The following is an 8869-nucleotide window of genomic DNA, read 5'->3' as shown; positions in this document are numbered from 1 at the left end:
GACATTACACATCCAACGGAGCATACTGGCTTCATTCCTTGCGAGCTTACGTATGTCCTCAGCAGTTACAGCCCATGTTTCACTGCCATGTAGCATGGTTGTTCGTACGCATGCGTCATACAGTCTGCCTTTTACTCTGAGTGAGAGTCCCTTTGTCGCCAGCAGGGGTAAGAGCTCTCTAAACTTTGCCCAGGCTATTCTTATTCTAGCAGCTACACTTTCAGCGCACCCACCCCCACTACTAACTTGGTCGCCCAGATAGCGGAAGCTATCGACTACCTCTAGTTTTTCACCCTGGAATGATATATATATATATCTCAACTAGTAAAAGAAAACAACTTTTCTTTCAAAAGAATAAAAAATACCAAGGCATTATTTTTTTATAAGTGCATAAAATACTATTAGTAGCAAACTAGTATAGTGGCTAGGTATTGAAAGATTTGTGACTTTTGTTGCGTAAGGGAAAGGTATTGAATAATGTCTACTTTTGTGAGTATGAATGAATATAAAGGGGCAAGGTTTTATTCACAAATGACACATGAAGATTAAACCTGTTTTACTAGAAATCAATGAAAATACATAAAAATAAACAATGAAAGAGATAAAAAAAAAAAACAGAACTGGTCCAGATTGAAAAGTGTTGTGAGTAAGTCAAATGGAATGTTCCTCCATTTGATTTGCTTACTTAAATTTTTCTTAATTTTTTTTTTTTTAATGCTATCAACACAACTGTTCACTCCACCACCTCCATCACCATCATGATTTAGCTGCTTGATCTGCTAGAAATGATAGCTTAATCTCACCCAAATCATTCCCAGTCATCCTAGAAAAAGAAAGAACATACTAGATGAAAATGTTTCCTTAGATTCAGTTACAATGTCTAAATAAAAGACATGATGGCCACGGTTGGAATTTGTCTCTGATCATAGATCTACTCAGTTAGGGTTGAAGTGGATCAATTGCAACAATAATGTCATCATATTGATAACATAAACATTGATATATAACAACATAAACTAGAGACAACAACATTCACTGTCAACATCATGAGCCAAGAAGGAAACCTCCACTTGGTTATTTAAGCACTAAAAATAGCAGTCAAATCTCCCTCATATCACATTTGACAAGTACTGGCTAAATCAGGCTTCACTGACGAAATTTAATAAGCCTGAAACACGTCGAGTTGTTTGTGCTAGCCAAACATAAGACTCAATCTCTTCTGCATGAACTGATATTATCTTTTACTTGTTTCAATCATTGGACTGCAGCCATGCTAGGACACAGCCTTGAACAATTTAGTCAAATAATCAACTCCAGTACTTATTTAATTGATCTCTTTTATTGAAACACTAACTTAAAGGGACATCAACAAACTGATACCAGTTGTCAACCACTGGTAGGGGATCAAGACAAACACACATGCACATATATAAACAACGAGCTTTCACAGTTTCCATCAACCAAAATCACTCATAAGGCATTAGACAACCCTGGGCTATAGTAAAAGACAGTTGCCCCAGGAAGCACTCAGTGGGATTGAACCCAAAACCACATGGTTGCCAAAGCAAGCTTCTTAACCACACAGCCATGTCTGTACCTAATTTCTTTTATCAATTTGGATTCCAGAGTTGTCACCCTTCCTTTTCGTTTTTCATCTGACAATAATTAATCAATAGAGTTATTATGGATTTTTCTCTTCACTTCAGGTGTAATTATAATTAATTAAATTTTTTTAACTCATTAAGTATGTTAGCCTCCATGTCTTCATGTAACCAATAACATTTTTCATAAATGGTGAAGCTTAGACGAGTTTTTGAAAGCAGTGAAACTATGCTGGCTGGGAACAGAAACCAGATTGAAATGATTGTTCTCTGGGGACTTAGTACTAGAGGACAGAATTCATAATCACCCCCCCCCCACTACAACCACCATCATCACAACACTCACAGACAAAGGTCCTTCAACCAGACTAAACCAATAAGAAATAAAAAAGAAAAGATAGATAGATAGGTAGATAGATAGATAGGTAGATAGATAGATAGGTAGATAGATAGATAGGTAGATAGATAGATAGGTAGATAGATAGATAGGTAGATAGATAGATATACACAGACAGACAGATAGACAGGTAGGTGGGTGGGTAGGTGAGTAGATAGACAGGTAGGTGGGTGGGTAGGTGAGTAGATAGACAGGTAGGTGGGCAGGTGAGTAGATAGACAGGTAGGTGGGCAGGTGAGTAGATAGACAGGTAAGTGGGTAGGCGAGTAGGTCAGTGGGTAGGTGAGTGGGTAGGTGAAGCCTATCATATATATATATATATATATATATATATATATATATATATATATATATATATATATATATAAATGAAAAATGTATAAACAAACGACATAACATATACTGAATGTAAAAACAAATGGGAAGTAAACAGAAAGTCCATAATTCTTTATCAGTTATCAACCAAAGGCACTTTTCAGTTTCGCACCTTATGGATAACTGGACGGATGAATAAACAGATATGTGAGAGTGTGTGTGTGAGTATTTGTGTTTGTCCCCTCACCACTTGACAAAAGAGACAGAATCTGTAAGAAGCACATCATGTATATGTGTGTGTGTGTGTGTGTGTGTGTGTGTGTGTGTGTCCTGACACCACTTGACAACCAGTGTTAGTATGTTTACATCGTAACTTAGTTTAGCAAAAGAGACTGATAGAATAAGTATGAGGTTTAAGAAGAATAAGTACTGGGGTCAATCCATTCAACTAAAAATCTTGAAAGCGGTGCTCCAGCATGGTCACAGTCTAATGACTAAAGCAAGTCAAAGAGAGAAGGTATAAACGGTTTATACTTTTAATGTTTTATTCTTTCTTTTAATCCTGTAAAAAAAATATCATCATCATTATCATCATCATCATCGTTAAACATCTGCTTTCCATGCTGGCATGGGTTGGACGGTCCGACTGGGGTCTGGGAAGCCAGGGGTCTGCACCAGGCTCCAGTCTGATCTGGCAATGTTTCTACAGCTGGATGCCCTCCCTAACACCAATCACTCTGAGAATGTAGTGGGTGCTTCTTACGTGCCACCAGCACAGTTACGTGCCACCAGTCATGGTTATGTGCCGTCTTCCTGTAAAAATATGTCAATAAAATGTGATTCATAAGGTATAGAGGTAAAAAAATAAAAAGTCAGGATGGTTATAATTGGCAGGTCTTTGATCATAGGAGTGCTTGGTCAGCTTTGGTCACCAGCAACAATGATGGATTAGATTTATTTAAGCTAGCCAGACTGGGGTTTAACGAGTTCAGACATCACCTACTTTACAGCGCAGGGCAAAAATGATAACTATCTCACAGTTATTTTAATTTCAGCATTTTGCAAATTAATTAGCTAATTATGGATCCATTTTAATAACAAAAAAAAAAAACTCTCTGGTTGGAATCCTAGCTACGCCCATGGTGTGAGCACAAAATTAGTTAAATATTGCAAATGGGTGCTGTTGCCTACTAAGGGTGAACAAAAGTTTAGTGACTAGTGGGAGGGGTGTTCATATCGCAAGATACATTTCTATGAAATAGAGGAATAAGCAGGCATTCAGATATGGATGTGTGGGTGTATGTTAGTTGTCTGTTTATTTGTTTGTTGATATGGGTGTGTGTGCTTTTATATCTGTATAGCTTAGTTGCTAAGTGACTCTTTGTGTGTCAATAAGCAGATAAGCAGTCATTGGATCAATTTGTATCAGCTGAGGTGGTTACACAATACTCACATCAACTCAAGCAGAAATACTCTTACACACATGTTTATCCTACTGACGTGGGACACAGAGATCCTATTGTCTCGCTGATTACAGAGAACAATTGGACTTAAGATGCAGACTATTGTAAACCAAGACTGCACAACAAACTCCTTTCTGATCAAAACAGACGAGAAAATATCTTAAAAATGTCTATTCACTTTTTAAGATGTTTCAACAATAAACAAGTATTCTGTTGTTGTTTTTAGGATTGATAAAAAGTAAAAACAAATAATAAAGAAAACAGCTTACCACCCTTCAAAATGTTTTTTTTTCTTATCTTTATCTTTAGTTGTTGTTTTTCTTGTTGTTGCTTAGCCCCAGGTCAACCCTGATTAAATAGACCTATGATCAAAGGCATCCCAGCCATGACCATCACTGGAAACCCAGAGCCCTGTTAAGTAATTTATCGCAGTCAGAATCATTAGCCTGTAGGTCAAAATGCTAAGTGGCATTTCACCTGTCTTGACACTTTGGGTTCAAATTCTGCCAAGACTGATAAAATAAGTACCAGTTGAACACTGGGATTGACACAAGCTGCTAAGCTTCCCTCCCCACAAATTCCAGACCTTGTGCCTACACTAGAAAGGATTATTAATTATTATTATTATTATTATCATTATAAAAGGCGGTGAGCTGGCAGAAACGTTAGCACACCAGGCAAAATACTTAGCGGTATTTCGTCTGCCGTGATGTTCTGAGTTCAAATTCCGCCGAGGTCGACTTTGCCTTTCATCCTTTCGGGGTCAATTAAATAAGTACCAGTTGCTCACTGGGGTCGATACAATCGACTTAATCCCCGTTTGTCTGTCTTTGTTTGTTCCCTCTGTGTGTAGCCCCTTGTGGGCAGTAAAGAAATAAGAATTTCTTCCAAATTTACATTCTGAGTTCAAATTCCACTAAGATTGAATTTGCCTTTCATCCTTTTAGGCTTGATGAAATAAATACCAGTTGTGTATGTGGGGTGATGTAATCAAATTTGAAACTAATATTGGAAACTAGTATTTTTCTAAGATAATAGTGTAACTTGAGTAAAATTTGGCTGCTTGTTTTAGTATGTTGAATGATCTCAAAGAGGCAACCTCATTGCTTCAATTGGCTGTCTTTTCCTAAGATAGCAAGGTGTGAATGAAGGTTGTTGTAGCTGCTACTTCTAGCATTAATAATAATAATAATAGTTTCAACTTTTACTACAAGGGCAGCAATTTTGGGGAAGGGGGCTAGTCGATAACACCGACCCCAGTGTTCAACTGGTACTTTATCGACCCTGAAAGAATGAAAGGAAAAGTTGACCTGGGTGGAATTTGAATTTAGAGCATAAAGACAGACGAAACACAGTTAAACATTTTGTCTGGTGTTTTGAAGATTCTGCCAGCTCACTGCCTTAATCATCATAATAATAATAATAATAATAATAATGATAACAATAATGATTCCAATTTTTGGCAGAAGGCTTGAAATTTGAGGTATGGGGATTACCCTAGCACTTAAGTGGTGTCTGTTTTATCAACCCCAGATGGATGAACGGCAAAGATGACCTTGGTGGTATTTGAATGGCAAGGGGCCAACAATTTTTGTGGTGGGGAGGGGAGTTGGTTGCATTGACCTCAGTATTTGACTGCTGCTTTATTTTACCGAATCGAAAAGAACGAAAGGTGAAATTTGAATTCAGAACATAAATAATGCAAGGCATTTTGTCCAGCATTCAACCATTCTGCCAAATGAAGAAGAAGAAGAAGGAGAAGAAGAAGAAGAAGAAGAAGGAGAAGAAGGAGAAGAAGAAGAAAAAGAATTCTTTGAAATTGTGGCCATGCTGGGGCACCACCTTCAAGAACTTTTAGTCGAATGAATCAACCCGTCCTTTTCTTTTTATTTTTAAGCCTGATGCTTTCTATTGGTCTCTTTTGCCAAACTGTTAATGTTACAGGGATGTAAACACAACACTGGTTGTCGAGCAGTGGTGGGGAACAAGCACAAACACGTGCGCGCATATACATACATACAGACATACATACATACCCTGTTGTTGATATTGAAATTCCAATGAAGGAACCTTGGATCTAGGTTAGAAACCAGTTATTTCTCTATTGGCAAGAAATCTTGAAATAAACTGAACAATGGCTGGCTGGCTGGTTTGCATGCATTCATACATACATACATACTTACATGATGATGGCCGTCCACTCATGACCGAGGAAGACCATTGCCGACCTTCAGGAACATTGTGAGCTCTAGGACTAACTTATATTTTGCATTTGCGGCTCCGTTGGTGGCTAATGAGACCTGCTCTTGACAAGCATACATGACTTCAAACATTGCAGACCAAGCTTTCCCCATTCACTATACGAGCCGTGCGCTTTCGCGCAGCTCGCTTAAGTTCTTCATGCTGGATACGTGCTCTCTCAAAAGTGTTGATCCCCTCCTTAACCTGCTTCCTCAATCTGTGGCGATGACAGGATGACATACATACATACGATAGGCTTCTTTCAGTTCCTATCTACCAAATCCACTCAGAAGGCTTTGGTCAACCTGGGGCTATAGTAGAAGTCACTTGCCCAAGTTGTCATGCAGTAGGACTGAACCTGGAGTCATGTCCTTGGGAACCAAGTTTCTTTCCATACGGCCATTCCTGCACCTGGAGCAACCCAAAGTAAAGAAGTGCTTCACTCAAGGACACAACATGCTGCCTTGTCCAAGAATTGAAACCAGAATCTTACAATTGTCAGCACAACACTAACCTCTTGGGCCACATGCTTTCACATTAACTATATAAGAGTAGCTTTATTTAGTATTGTTGTTGGCTAGTCTTCATATGCAGACTGCTAAGACAAAAACAGGTCACTGACTGACAGACAGAAGACAGATAGGTAGACAAGCAAACAAATTAATAAACAGACAAACAGTAAGCCTAACAAAGCTAAGCAAAGCAAAACAGATGGATAGGTTTTTTTTTATGCTATTATAAGAATGTGTAGGTGTTATATTGACGTGTTTGCATGTTCATGAGAATTTGGAAAGTACACTTACAAAAACAGTATAGGACAAAGTAGACACAGCACCTTTGAATTTACTATTTGGCATGATGACATTAACTTTCAGGGCATCTTTTTTATTACTTTGTAGTTAATCTCATGGATGTATTTCCTATGTATTTCTATGGGGTTTCTACCACAACAGCCTGGTCTGACTGTGGTGTAATAATTGTTTTGTTCATGATGTAAAATAAAAAGCCTGGGAAAAAAAAAATTGAAGACAAAGGTCATGGCCATACTGACTTGATTACAATGATGTCTAATTAATGTGCATGAGGAATGACTAATGGAAAATTATTCTATATCATCATCATCACTATCATCATTTAATGTCCATTTTCCAAACTGGCATGGGTTTGATGAATTGGCAGGAGCTAGTATGTCAGGGACTGCACTAAGTTCCTCCACAGCCACTTTTGACAATGGTTTCTACAGGTGGATGCTCTTCCAAATACCAACCACTTCAGAGTGTACCAGGTGACCTTTTATGTGGCACCAGCATCAGTGGGGTTACTATGTAACCTGCAAGACAAAATCCCTCAACTGAGTGGGGAGTGGTATTGAATGAGGTGGCTTTATGCCAGATGATGAAAGGTTAGAGCATAACAGAGGGACAGGAACAGATGTTTTGCTGCAGAGAGAGATACATGGTTACCCCAGCGGAAAAAAAAGATAGATGGTGGTCGTCATCGTCGTGAGAAAATGTGAAAGGACAGATAAAAAAAAGACAAGAAAAATGATGTGAGAGGGTAAGTAAGTTCGTGAGAGTGTGAAAGGAAAGTGACAGATGAGGAAAATGCATATTGTATATGTTTTATCATATGAGTGACTAGACTCTAGAGGGAATAATAGTGAACTATTATTATTATTACCTCTGCCTTAGTGAAGGCGGAGGTATTGTTTTTCAGTTGTGTTTGTTTGTTTATCCGTGGACAAGATATCTCAAGAACCGCCCGATGGATTCGGACGAAACTTTCAGGGATGTTTGGCCCCATGACTGGCATGAACTGATTAGATTTTGCAAATGATCTGGTACCAGACAAGGATTCTGGATTATTTTTCCTGTTTTTTCTTAATTTTTGAGAGTGGCCAGGTTCATTTTTAGTATTCTCGCTTGTGAGAGCAGTCGAGTTTATTTCAGATATTCTCATTTTAAAGATCATCTTTGGCTAATTGTTGAGAAGACGTTGGTGTTGCCTTGGTGGAAGCTTGCACTCTCGTAGTGCTCATTATAATTATTGAGGTAGTGGCTCACAAAATTGTTAGCTCGACAGGCAGAAATGCTTAGCAGCATTTCATCCATCATTTTTAGATTCTGAGTTCAAATTCCACCAAGGTCGACTTTGACTTTCATCCTTTTGGGGTCAATAAATTAAGTACCAGTTGCGTACTGGGGTTGATGCGATTGACTTACTCTCTTCCTTGAAACTGCTGGCTTTGTGACAAAATTTTAAATCATCGTTGTTGTTGTTGTTATGTGGCGAGGTGGCAGGGTCGTTAGCATGCTGGGCAAAACGCTGGTAAGTATTTTGCCCATCTTTACGTTCTGAGTTCAAATTCCATCATGGTCGACTTTGTCTTTCATCCTTTCAGGGTTGATAAATTATGTACCAGTTGAAAAGTGGGGTCGATGTAATTGACTTACCTCCTCTCCTGAAATTTCAGGCCCTTATACCTAAAATAGAAAGGGTTATTGTTATCATCAAGATTCTTATTTGCATTTGACGGATATTTGTCCTCATCTTGTTTGTTGTTAACACAACGTTTCGGCTGATATACCCTCCAGCCTTCATCAGGTGTCTTGGGGAAATTTCGAACCTGAGTTCTCATTCCTAAGGTATTTTTCGATATTATTATTATTGTGTAATGTCAATGTGAATACCCGTCAGAGTGTAAGTATCTTGAGAGAAAAGCTGAACATTAGAAGCATCAGTTGTGGCGTGCAAGAGAGACGATTGCGCTGGTATGGACATGTGGTGAGAATGGATGAGGATAGCTGCGTGAAAAAGTGCCACACCCTAACAGTTGAGGGAACCCGTGGAAG

At 38.5% G+C, this 8869-nt stretch overlaps 1 protein-coding gene across 1 annotated transcript in view; it reads right to left on the bottom strand.

Annotated features, from left to right (window-relative positions):
* LOC106881265 (HIV Tat-specific factor 1 homolog) overlaps nt 1–8869 on the bottom strand; it is an 84811-nt gene that overhangs the window by 54966 nt on the left and 20976 nt on the right. The window lies entirely within an intron of this gene.

Source organism: Octopus bimaculoides, chromosome 8 (assembly GCF_001194135.2).
Source record: "Octopus bimaculoides isolate UCB-OBI-ISO-001 chromosome 8, ASM119413v2, whole genome shotgun sequence".
NCBI classification, from domain to species: Eukaryota; Metazoa; Mollusca; class Cephalopoda; order Octopoda; family Octopodidae; genus Octopus; species Octopus bimaculoides.
Note: the sequence above shows the minus strand (reverse complement) of the source record. Positions and strands in the feature narration are given on the sequence as shown.